This window comes from Lissotriton vulgaris, chromosome 3_1 (assembly GCF_964263255.1).
Source record: "Lissotriton vulgaris chromosome 3_1, aLisVul1.2, whole genome shotgun sequence".
NCBI classification, from domain to species: Eukaryota; Metazoa; Chordata; class Amphibia; order Caudata; family Salamandridae; genus Lissotriton; species Lissotriton vulgaris.
The window spans coordinates 226,952,585-226,964,562 of record NC_141689.1 but is presented as its reverse complement, the minus strand read 5'-3'; the positions used below and the strand labels follow the sequence as shown (position 1 = coordinate 226,964,562).

General features: G+C 42.1%; 1 protein-coding gene across 2 annotated transcripts in view; it reads right to left on the bottom strand.

Annotated features, from left to right (window-relative positions):
• The window catches only part of SETBP1 (SET binding protein 1), a 290,894-nt gene that overhangs the window by 70,614 nt on the left and 208,302 nt on the right, over window positions 1–11,978 (bottom strand). The window lies entirely within an intron of this gene.

Genomic DNA, 11,978 nt, shown 5'->3' with positions numbered 1-11,978 from the left:
AAAACAACTAAATGTTCATACCAATCTACTGAGTCATCTAGACAAAAATCAAATGTAACATCACCATGCAGGATTTTTGTGTGAACAATGATGCAGAAAAACAACTTGTTTTCCAGAGGGCCTTTTAAAAAACAGCAAAATCTCATCTTCAAAAGTGAACTGCGGGTATCTACTAAAAATAGACATAAAAAGCAACCAGAATCGATAAGAGCCTTTGTAAAGAATTATTTTTAATTTCAAAATGTACTTTAAAAGTGCACTTAAGTAAATCTTCATGAACAAGCAAAGCAAGTTGTAAGATTAAACAGGTTATCCCTAGTCATATCATACTTCAAAAGTAACTATAATTTGAGACTGTCAGTGGAATTATGCAATTAATCGTTCCCTTCTGAAAAACAAAATGCGGCTAAGATGCCTCTACATTAACCATTTCCTGGCCTAGATGTTTTACAGATCCAAAATCTGTCAAACTGGATCAGGCCATTTAAGGTTACAAATGTACCCTTTGCCAAGGTGAGGTTGGGTTTGTAAATGTGTTTGTGAACGTGACAGTAAAGCTAATGGCATCATACTAATTTTTCCAAAATAATCGAGGAAGAAAAAAATAATACTTTTAGCAGCTATATAAAGGTGAAGGAAAGAAACATTGATTATACACAATTTCCATTTTTCCATTCTTTTCTCCTGCATTTTTAATTAAGGGTTATGACATCACAAGGCTGCCATATGTACATCAGATCAAGGTGCATTCTAAATCACTATTGACTTCAATTACTAACAATGCCTTGACTTCAGTTTGCCTCGTTTTGCACACTTTCTTACACGGCATGGACAAATTGTAATTACGTCTTTGTAGTTCATGTAATTTTGGGAATTTTACGGTAGGCATTTTATGCAAGATTCCCAAAGTCATGCCAGGTAATTATGCTTCACTCGCAATAAAATTCAAGTGCGATGGAAAATATTAAATGGCGTGAACGCAACTGGTGCTCATACCTATTGTGTTGTTGAGTTCTTGGCCAGATTCACAAACACATTTTAAATTGGACATATGTGTGGGCATGTCCACTTTGCATTCGATAATTCCTATTCCTGAAATCAAGAGTGGCAGCATTTTATGCACATCAAGTAAGCATAAATTCTGCCAGGCAGATAGAAGTTCTGCATTCTCCAATGTACACAGGTGGAGAGAGGCTGTGCACATTCCTGGATGGTTTCACCTGTGAAAATAGGTGAACATCACAAACGTCCATTTAGGTGGGCCTTCTCATACTTCTGTGAGGTGAACAGGCATGCAAATGAGTATGTTATTTGGGTGGGAATGAAAGGCGGGCGTCGACATTTAATGATGAGGTTGATTTCCCCATGGGTTAGAAAAGTATGCCTACAGAAAAAAACAATAAAAAATGAAAAAATTAACATTTGGAAATGCACACTTGTCAGAAGTATGCATGCTTAATTGTCCCTTTCTTGGAAATTACGCAAGCACACATTTCATGGTATTGGACACACTCGGATAGCCAACACAATTTCCACATTTCTTTGCAGCTCTTGGGATTCTTTGGCAGTGCATGAAGGTGGCTAATTTGTACCAAACTTAAGTGAAAACAATTCAGACTTTGAAACTCCCATGACTCCCAGTCCAGTAATGCCCGAATGTTACAGCTGGTAGAGGTGAGACAGTGGTTATGACCAGTGCTTAATTTGTAAACCAATAAGCGCCGGGGCTCTCGGGAGACCACTGCAGCTTGCACTACACATTGCCCCTGCCAGATGGCAATGACAGTGCAAACGCAGCTGCTAACCATCACACACAGCTGTTGTTGTGCTAATACCTAAATTAGCCAGACAGCGCCACCATGTGGCAGATCGTCATAAGCCCCGGTGCTGGGAATTAGGTGCCGGTGCTGAGCACCAGAAACCACCGGCTCAAATTAAGCACTGGTTAGATTTATCTTCATAAAGAAAACAGGTTTCGGTGTGGCAGGGGTGCGGGCGCTGGAACAGGATATTACAACATAAAAGGATACACTTGTTCTTCAAACTTCTTAAATCATCGCCATATTCCACAATGCAAGAATATCAAATAGCAATTCTTCCACACTAAAGGGTACTGAATAATAAAAGTCACTGATCAAGAAATAAATAATTCTGGGAGGTCAAATTACTCCTTACTTAGGCTCTCAAACTGAGAGCTGTGCAAATCCAGATATTCGTGCAAGCTCACACTTGCACCCAAAAAATGATTTTGACTTTGGAACCAACTGTGCGTGCACATTGCAGGTGCTTGCCTGAACGATTTTCCCCAGGATTTTGACAGTCTCAACTTGTCCCCCCATTCTGCTGCTCCAACTAAACACGAAGTGCAATTTTTTGTGTGTGTAAGTAGGTCTTGATATTGTCATACACTGTGTTGGAATCCCCCCAAAAAATAAGCTGCTGTATTTGATATGAATAATATATTTACTTAAAATATTAATTTTGATTGAATCACCTTTATGTTGGTGATGTCATGTATTAATACAATATACAAAAAAAACGAAATCTTTCTGTGTATCATCCAGCAATAAACAACTTAATGAAAAAATATAATTGTTTCAGGAACCAATGCATCCCTAAACTCCACCCAGCTGGATGCCGTGAAGCATTGCCCCTCCCCAAATTTGCCCTCAGCCTCACACCTGCAATGGAAAAAAAACTGCTGAGTAATTTCTAAGGGACCCTGTGCCCTAATTCAGCTTCATTCGTTTGAGGAAATAGGGTAAGGAAGGGAGGGACAATAAACGTCAATGCTACAACACGCCCCCTTTAATCACCCGTAGATTCATCTATATAATGGCTCCTCAAGTGTTATTCTCAGCTAAGAGGCTTTATCTGGAGAGATAAGCAGCTGGTCCCTATGCCACTAATTACAGCCTTCTGCAATTTTAAAGCATCTGCCCCATTGTGCGCTTCATTTTCATACCCCAATCTCCCAGAAACGTGAAAAAGGTACGCCACTGATTGTTTCAGTGAGTTAATTAGTACATAGCCTCCTCGCGGAGACCATTTAAACGCAGTCAGAAGCTCAATCAGCAAGTTTGTTTAAAAAAATTAATAAGACTGGTAGATGGCGGGGAGAGGGGATCTCTGTGGAGAGGCATCAGACGCAGCTCCCAGATACGGCATCAGCGAACCCGCTACAAGGATATGCCGGACAACAGCTTTTGATACGTGAACAATGCAAGCATGGATCAACAAGCTCTTCAACACAAGCCCAGGAACATACTTTAGTCTGCTGTAGAATCACAGCAGGTGGCACTGGCGTAGGTAGGAAAATGGCTCCTTCATACCGGACATGGGAGAAAATTGGTCACACATCACATACAGACATATCCTGGACCATTATCCTTCTATGACATTTTAAGCACATTGCTTCCTCCTGGTGCTAAGAAAGTTGAAAATTGCCCTTTTTGAATACAAAAGAAATGGGAAATTAAATTCCCAGAAGCCCCCTGAAAGACTATGGTGGATTTTGACAATCCGGAATTGCTCTGCTCAAGGATGATTTGACAGCTCTCCACCTTGTCATCCATCAGCAAATGTTTACTTGCTGCGCTTCCAGCAAGTGTGATGGAAAATATCTTTTAAGATACATCAACTGGAAAAACAAATCTGTATCAGACAGTAAATAGGACTTTGAAATGAAACCACCACCCCGCCTATTCGCTCGCTATGGCAACCTAAGCCTCAGAAAAGGCGACCTTGAGGCAAGAAAAAATAGAATCTTGCATTTACAAAGCACTTTTGGTGCACTAAGTGCTTGAAGATGTCAATAGGGTTACTGCAGACTGTCATTAGCTCCAAAACTCAGTTGAGAATCTGAGACAGAAGGACGGGAATTGGCTTTGCTTGGATCACGCTTGCGTCAGAGAGACCTCTTCAACGACTCCTGTGAACACCAAGCAGCTTCATCTTCTAAGTGACCTGGATTGCAATCAGTGTCTGAAGACCTTTTGGGTGCACATATCCGTAAACAAAGCATTTAGTCAGCCAGGATGTACACCCGAGGCATGTCAAAGTAAAATTTGTACCAAAAAACAAGTTTTGTTAATGTGATTCTTATTGTACAACTTGACCACAAAAAGGGTCTTTGCATTCCATCTAAGGCAGTTGAGAAAAAAGAAGCGGGTTAAAATGAATCTGTTGGGCTTTTAATGTGGATTACAGTTGAAGCCACTCATACTCGTAATAACCCAATAGGGTTGATTTTGAATAAAAGGCTGAGTAACTGAGGCTTTGAGGCTTGCAAGTCAATTGGTCCCTATAAAGAAAAGGTAACTTTTCAGCCTTCGAATGACTTTCCAGCTTGTAGAAACAAGAATTTAACCGGGTTAGCATGAACTGTTCCAGAGGTACCAAACATTACATGCAAGATGTAGCTGCTGCTTCCTATGCTCATCAGTAATGGATGTTCATGGAACAACAGCTGTAATACAGTATTAAGAGGAAGCTTCGGTGAGTTCTTCCTCTAGCGAGTGATGGGTGCAGAGCACTAGGGAGGGTAAAAAAAAAAAAAAGGCTCATAGTGGATGTAAACATTGCGACTGCTACTGTCATATCCCAGGTGATCCATTCTATATAATGCAGACATGAAAAGTTCTCCATGTGGGTGGAGGAGTGTGGCCCCACTGCTCGCTCGCAGTGCGAGAAGCAGAAACATAAAATGGTATTAAAAATACCATTTCATGTTTCTGCTTCTCGCACTGCGAAAAAGCAGAAGGGTTTATTTGGGGGTGGGCGGGTCAGCTCAAGGGCAGGGCTAGCCCAATGCTGCGGGCCCTGACTGTTTGGTCGGCCCTCTGGGGCTGACCAAACTAGTCATGCGCACTCTCCCTTTTCTCCATGAACGCTGCATGGAGCCTACATGGAGAACAGAAAACTACCCACCTGTGTGATCGGCGTCCCAACGCTGCCATTGCAGCGTTGTGATTGGCTTAGGAGAGGGGAGGGAGACTGCCTGCTTCATGTTCCTGAGAAAACCAGGAGCAGACCCAGGAGTAAAGATGCAGGACCCGAAAAAAGTAAGTTGTTTTTTTGTGTAATATTATTACTTAAACCCTGCTTCCCGCGCGACGCCCCCTTTCATCGCAACCACTTGCTCACCTGCGCGTCCCCGAACCTGCGCCCTCATCCGTGAGCCATGCTAGCTGCAACTGGATAAAGCAGGTCAAAATAAACAGAAGAAAGAACTGCATCTCCTTGGACAGAAAGGGTCCATAGGGTACACAGAGATGAGGCTACAAATAAAAAGACTATGGTAAATAAACTTTGGGAGCTAGGCAAAGGAGTGAGTTTAGTAAGTGAGGTCAAACAACTAAGGACTAGATTGGTAAAGTTGTGCAATGAAATGTATCATGTAGAAATAACTCAAATGGACATCTGTGTAAAGGCGAGGTGTGTGGATCGCAGGAGTCTGGTGGGTTGGTGGAAAATCAGGAGGTGCTTCATGTAGTGTGGTCCAATGTTGTGGAGGGCTGTGTATGTGTGGGTCAAGAGCTTGAACTGACATCTCTTGGGGATGGAGAGCCAGTGGAGGTCTTTGAAGGTATTGGGTGACTTGTGCTCTCTTGGGCAGGTTGAGTATCAGTCTGGGTGCTGCATTTTGTATTGTCTGGAGTCTTTGCAAGAGCTCGGAGTTTGTGCTGGCATTGAACGTGTTGCTGTAGTAGAGTAGGTTGGTGATGAGGGCCTGTGTCAAAGTATTCCTGGGCCTGGTGGGAAGCCATCTGACGAGGTCTTTGTGCACGAGGATGGTGTTAAAGCAGGGGGATGTGACTGAGTTGACTTGGCGTCTCATGGAGAGTTTGCCATCTAGGATGATGCGGAGGTTGTGTGAATGGTCTTTGGTGTGGGTGTGGGACTGAGCTTCATTGGCCACCAGTAGTCGTTCCAGAGTAGCAACCACAGAAAATAAGAAAATTAGTCCAAAATTCCTTTTATTGTGTCTCCTACTTGCTAAATACCGCATTGCCGAATGTTGCTCCCCTCTAATAATCAGACTGGCTCCAGGATGCATCGGAATGGGCTGTAGCAGAAGAGGTACGTCTGAAGCATGTAAGGCTTGAAGACAAAGTGGAGGATGATCTGGCCACATGGACAGCAATGTTGGCAAAATGGGTTATAGCGGAAGAGGTACAGCCGAAGCATGTAAGACGGGATGAGAAAGTGGAAGATGGTCTGTTCACATGGACGGCAATGTTGGCAGACTTACGGAAAGACCAGGAGAATGATGGAGATGCGAGAGCACTGCCAGGTCTGGGTGTGGTGTTGCAGCCTTAAAGTGCAACGGACTATAGCACATTGGAATAACGGAATGTGGGCGCCACAGCATGATCCTGATATTGAATGTGGGAGAATAAGTAGCCAAAGGGGGCTGCAGAGGCACAGTTCTCCCTATGTTGTGGAAACCAAGGGCTCAACTTGTAGCCTTGCGGAAATGTCGAAACCCGCATCTATGGCAGACAAACACCGGAGAATGGACGTTATCCCATCTATGTGAAAGCAACGTAGGGAGGGGTGGGGGAGGGCACTGGTAAAGTTTTCAATGTCATTGTGACATTATTTCACGTAATGGGTGTATACAAACTTGGGAAGGATTTATGCTGTTCTGTCTTCTCCTTGTGAAAACCGATAAAGAATATTTAAAAAAAATTATATGAAAAGGGTTGAAATAAGGCTTGGTCACAAATTAAACCAAAGAATAAAAATTCAAGGTAATGGTTTTGAGTAAAATTTAAGATCATAGTATTAGTCACGTTATTACAAAAATATTGAAATATGGTTGCTGTGTCACCTTAGGGGTTCATTGCCCTACACTGTAGCTCTTCTGTACCACAGCAAACATTGCTTGATAACCACCCCCACCCCTCCCCCGCTACAAAAGAATGATTTAATTTAGTACACTATAAAAAAAGTTATTTCTAGGGCCATAAAAGAGTGCTGAATGTTCTGCATTATGTAGCTGCAGTGTACTTTCTGGCAGGGTATTTCTGCCCTCCAATTTCTGTTGTGTCTGCAGCATTTTGGATAATGGATAAACACAATTCTATTTTTTGAGCTCTAATCATCATTTTGAAGAGGTGCATTAACTCATGCTGCTTTTATTGCGGATTTATTTCCATTTTAAAAACCCAACAAAATAACAGCTGGCATACAGACATTGTTTAACAGCTCTCATGGCATCAATAAGGGGAGAGTGATAAAAGGACAGAGCAGGGAAAGGGTTTGAAAAAACAGAAGTAGCAAAAAACTTAACAGAGACAGGGAACCGTATGAGAACAATCGATTAGAACAATGCAGATTAGAATACAAACATGGCGGCGTTCCCTGGCCATGTCTAATTTTGGACGAACAAAGTTTCCTTTCTTTGAATGGATTAAACAGCCAAGTCCTAAACGTAGCTGGGGTGGGCTCTAAGCCACTGCCTCTCAACTGACTGTCTGACCTGGAACTTTAAACTCAAATTATATTGGGGGAAAGGTCGAATTCACCATGCCACCATATGCCAGTCAGAAACCTGCATGGTCTACACACTTTGGATGCAGCAGCTCACCTTTTAAAGACGTCACTTAGTTGTGCAATCTTTGGGAGAGTCCCAGTCTAAAACCTTGAAATACCCTTAGCCCCCCACATACAAACGGAAGCAAATTATCTACAGTTCTGAATAAACATTTGAAATGCAATAGGTCTCGCACTACTGATAGTTTGAGGTACTGGCGATGCAAATAATGCAACGTGAATAGGTCATACTTTCAGTAATGTGCGACCTTGTGCATTACAGATACTTTTGTAGTGAGGCAGGAACCAGCCTTATATGCATCAGTGCAGTACCGCAAGCTGCTCCTAGAGGTCCCTAGTAAGCAAGGCACCAGCACCGCATGTCTCGGTGCAGTACCGCAAGCTGCTCCTAGAGGTCACTAGTGAACAAGGCACCATAACTGCATGTCTCGGTGCAGTACCGCACGCTGCTCCTAGAGGTCCCCAGTGAGCAAGGCACCAACACTGTGGTCTCTTTTGGTTACATATGGAACTGCACCCTGCAGAAGATCTGCTAAATCCACCATAACCATAATGCATTACATGCACGACAGTACTACGAGTACATTCAAATAGCTACGTCCATATATACAATTAGTAGCTTTGAAATGTGACTAAAGAATTATTACATTAATTGCGGATTAGGTTGTACTCTGTGTGGAACTGATGAAGGGAAATTTATAGAAGGACTCATAAATGTGAGATGTTCTAGTGAGCAAAGTAACCACTGCCAGACTAGCTTAGGACCAAGTGTGTCTCTTGCCTCAAGCCTTTTAAGAAAATAGTGCCCTGAGGCTGTAATTAAAACCTAGGTAGTGATAACACATGTGATGGGGAAGTCCTCATGGGGGGTTACAAGAAGAGACAAGGCGGTACTAAGGAGGGACTACTGAGCCTAATGACTCCACAAAAGCCACCATCTAGAAAGGGCAGGGACAGGGGCTAATTAATAAGATCGGCGGAAAGTGGGCGGAGCTTATGCACATATCCTAAATACAGCATGTCCCGAAGAGACAGCGCAAGTGCTGCCTTGGAGAGACCTAAAAACAGGTTTTTAAGAAAGGCTTTCAATCTCCTTATTGGGAGGACTCAAGTGTGCTAGATCTAATAATAAGGCTAGATTTTAAAGTCAAGTCCCCTGAATGCTTCCTTGCTTCCTCACTCTGCTTTTTCCAGCATTCTGTGTCAACTGACTTGCAGAGCTATATACAAATTCCAAATAAATAAAAAAGGGAAGAGCCTGGACAGAGGATGATGGAACACAAGGCATGTTGATGAGTATTGTGTTTGGGATACAGAAAGTCTTCAGAAACATCAAATATAGAAATAATGCATGCTGATTTACTTTTGCACTATTAGCCCATGGACCCTGTACTGATAGCCACTACAGGACCAATAACTTAAGTTACAATGCCAGAAACTGTCCATGCACACCCCCTCAACCATTACCATGTAACTCCCAAAAACCATAGGTTCCACACGCTAATATCAGGACATCACAAACCAACCATCCTGCAGACTTTTTTGAAAGAGAAAGGGGAGGGAATATTTATAATCAAGGACATTTCCATTTGAAGAGTCCAGGACACAATCAGTATGTTGGACTGTGGGCCCACTATAGTAAAGGACTATTAGTGGATAAGCAAAGGAAACCCCGGAAATTCCAGTTCAACAGTTACAAATAGTAATGTATGGGGTCTAAGCATATAATGAAAGTGCTACATCCACATTTTCAATTCATATTGGTTGTACTTTGAACTCCTACTGTTGTCTTATGCAGTCTGTTGGGTTTCAGCTGTTACATTTTTACCTGTATAATGTGCCTTTTATTTCGTTTTTGTTAAACTTCTGAGAAGATCACCCTACATCCAAAACTGCATGTCTTAATGTGATCTACTAAAAACTATTTGCAATTGGTCTAATGGAAGGTACACCAGTGATCACTATTACAGCTTCAATGTAACACACTGAACAGGACAGCTTGCACCCAATAGGAGATGGTCATTCACCGTTTTTTCAGATCAAGTGTTCATAGGCGTTCATAAGACTTGTACTTTCATGCACGGCTTCAAGATGCTAAAAACAACTTTACTTGAGAGCTAAATGACTATCACAGACTGCAGGCTTTCATGTAACCCTTGTTTGATGAATTTCAGTGGTGACTCTAGTCCTAATTTGGAGAACCTGTATGGTGACCCCATATCACAGCATGAGACTGCAGCCCTTTGGTGTAAGAACCTGTTTGTTTATCACAGAATATGGCTTACCTTAGGTACAGTAGCCAGTGAGCCCACAAAAGTATTTGGGATTTATTAGGAGTGATAATTATCACCTACCCCAGTTTTGCCCTAAAAACAGGGCATTAAAATGCTTCCCACACTAAAATCTGCATGTCCAAACATCTCCCTAACATTTTTCACCCATTATATTCAGTCAGGTTTGACATACTGAAATGTAACAAAAAAAAGTGATAAATATTGCAACATCTGTGCAAACATCTGTTAATTCAACATAACAGAGCACCAATAATAAGGCCCTTAAATTCACTTTACACCAATCGCCCCAAAAATGAAGAGGACAACTTTTAAATATCAAAGCACCGAACTGGTCGCATAAGGTATCCCCTTGCTTCGGATATTAAAATATATATGTATATGCTTGATAATCTGAACACGTTGTGGACCGTATCTGTTGTCCTGTCGATATTCCAGGAGTGTGCATTTTTTGGAATGTATATATATATATATATATATATATATATATATATATATATATATATATATATACACGCACATTACCAAAAATCCACACATATATTATGTTCCAAGGTGCCCATCCCGAGACATAATGGTTTGCTTTTGCTTGGTGTGAGCAGAGAGCTCCTGCCAAGCAAGAGCAAACACTATGCTTCTGCGGGTGGAAGCTGCAAAAGTGCTCCTACCCACTGGAAGCAGAGGTTTCATCTCTTTCTATGACTGCAGATGTGCAGGCAGGGAAAGAGATGAAAGACTGCTCTCGCCCGGAGGGAGATGCTTTCCAGAAGCTCTCTTCTTTCAAGGGCAATGTTGGCTCCTGCAGGAGGTGGCTGGGACCGTGGCGGCCTGATGCTTTCTCCACAGTCCCAGGGGAACGAGGAGAAAGAGGCAAAATAAAGGTGAGAAACGAGCAGAAAGAGATAGAAAAAAGCCAGAAACGAGCAGCAAGAGGCAAATTAAAGGTGACAACCCAGCAGAAAAAGGCTGACTAGAGGTCAGAAATGAGCAGATGGAGGTTGAGTAAAGGTCAGTAACTAGCAGAAAGAGGCGGAATAAAGGTCAGCAACAAGCAAAAATAGGCAGAATAAAGGTCAGCAACGAGCAGAATAAGGCAAGATAAAGGTTAGCAACCAGCAGAAAGAGGCAGAATATAGGTCCGAAACTAGCAGAAAGAAGTAAAATAAAGGGCAGAAACAAGCAGGAAGAGCCAAAGTACAAGGATAGAAACGAGCAGAAAGATGCAAAAGAGAGATCAGAATGAGGAAAAATACTGGTAAGAAACGAGCAGGAAGAGGTCAAATAAAGTTCAGAGCAGAGCAGAAAGAGGTCAAATAAAGTTCAGAGCCGAGCAGAAAGAGGCAAAATAGAGGTCAGAAATGAGCAGAAAGAGGTGAAGCAATGGTCAGAAACTAGGTGAAAGAGGCAAAATAAAGTCACAGAACAACACACCCAGTCACAGAACAACATAGACCCTCTCACAGCCACACAGACCCATTCAGCCACTCATGCACCAACTTAGAGATGAACTCTACACGTACACCAACTCTCAGACCAACTCAGAGACTCATGCACCAACTCACACACCCACAGAATCATGCACTCAGACGGACTGATACTCATGGTGGCACCCTGAAACCTACTCATGCACAGACTCAGAGACTCTCGACCCTACTCTCAGACCCATTCATTCATGCACTCATTCACACACCAGTGAAACGCTCACACACTTACTCACACACTTAATCTCAAAAGTTACAGGTTACTTGTGGGAAATAAATTTGAAAAACCTTAAAAATTCACAGAAAAAATCCCAAAGCTTACAAGACGTTCTAATTAGGAGATAGAATTTTAAAAAGCGTAGAAGTTCACTGAAAAAAACAAAGGTTACAGGGATGTTAAAGTTAGGAAATAGGATTAAGAAACCTTAGAAATTGACTGCATAAAACAAAGGGTACAGGGACGTTTTAGTTAGGCTCACAATTCACCCTTACAAACCCATTGCAATTCACAAGTTATAGTTACTTGAGCTAACTATAAAATATGCATTTGAATTTGAATTTTTAAGAATTTATAGAGCGCTCGTACACAGTGCAGTTTCATGGCGCTAGAGGAATTACCTGAGCAAGAAGAGATGGGGAGGGTTAT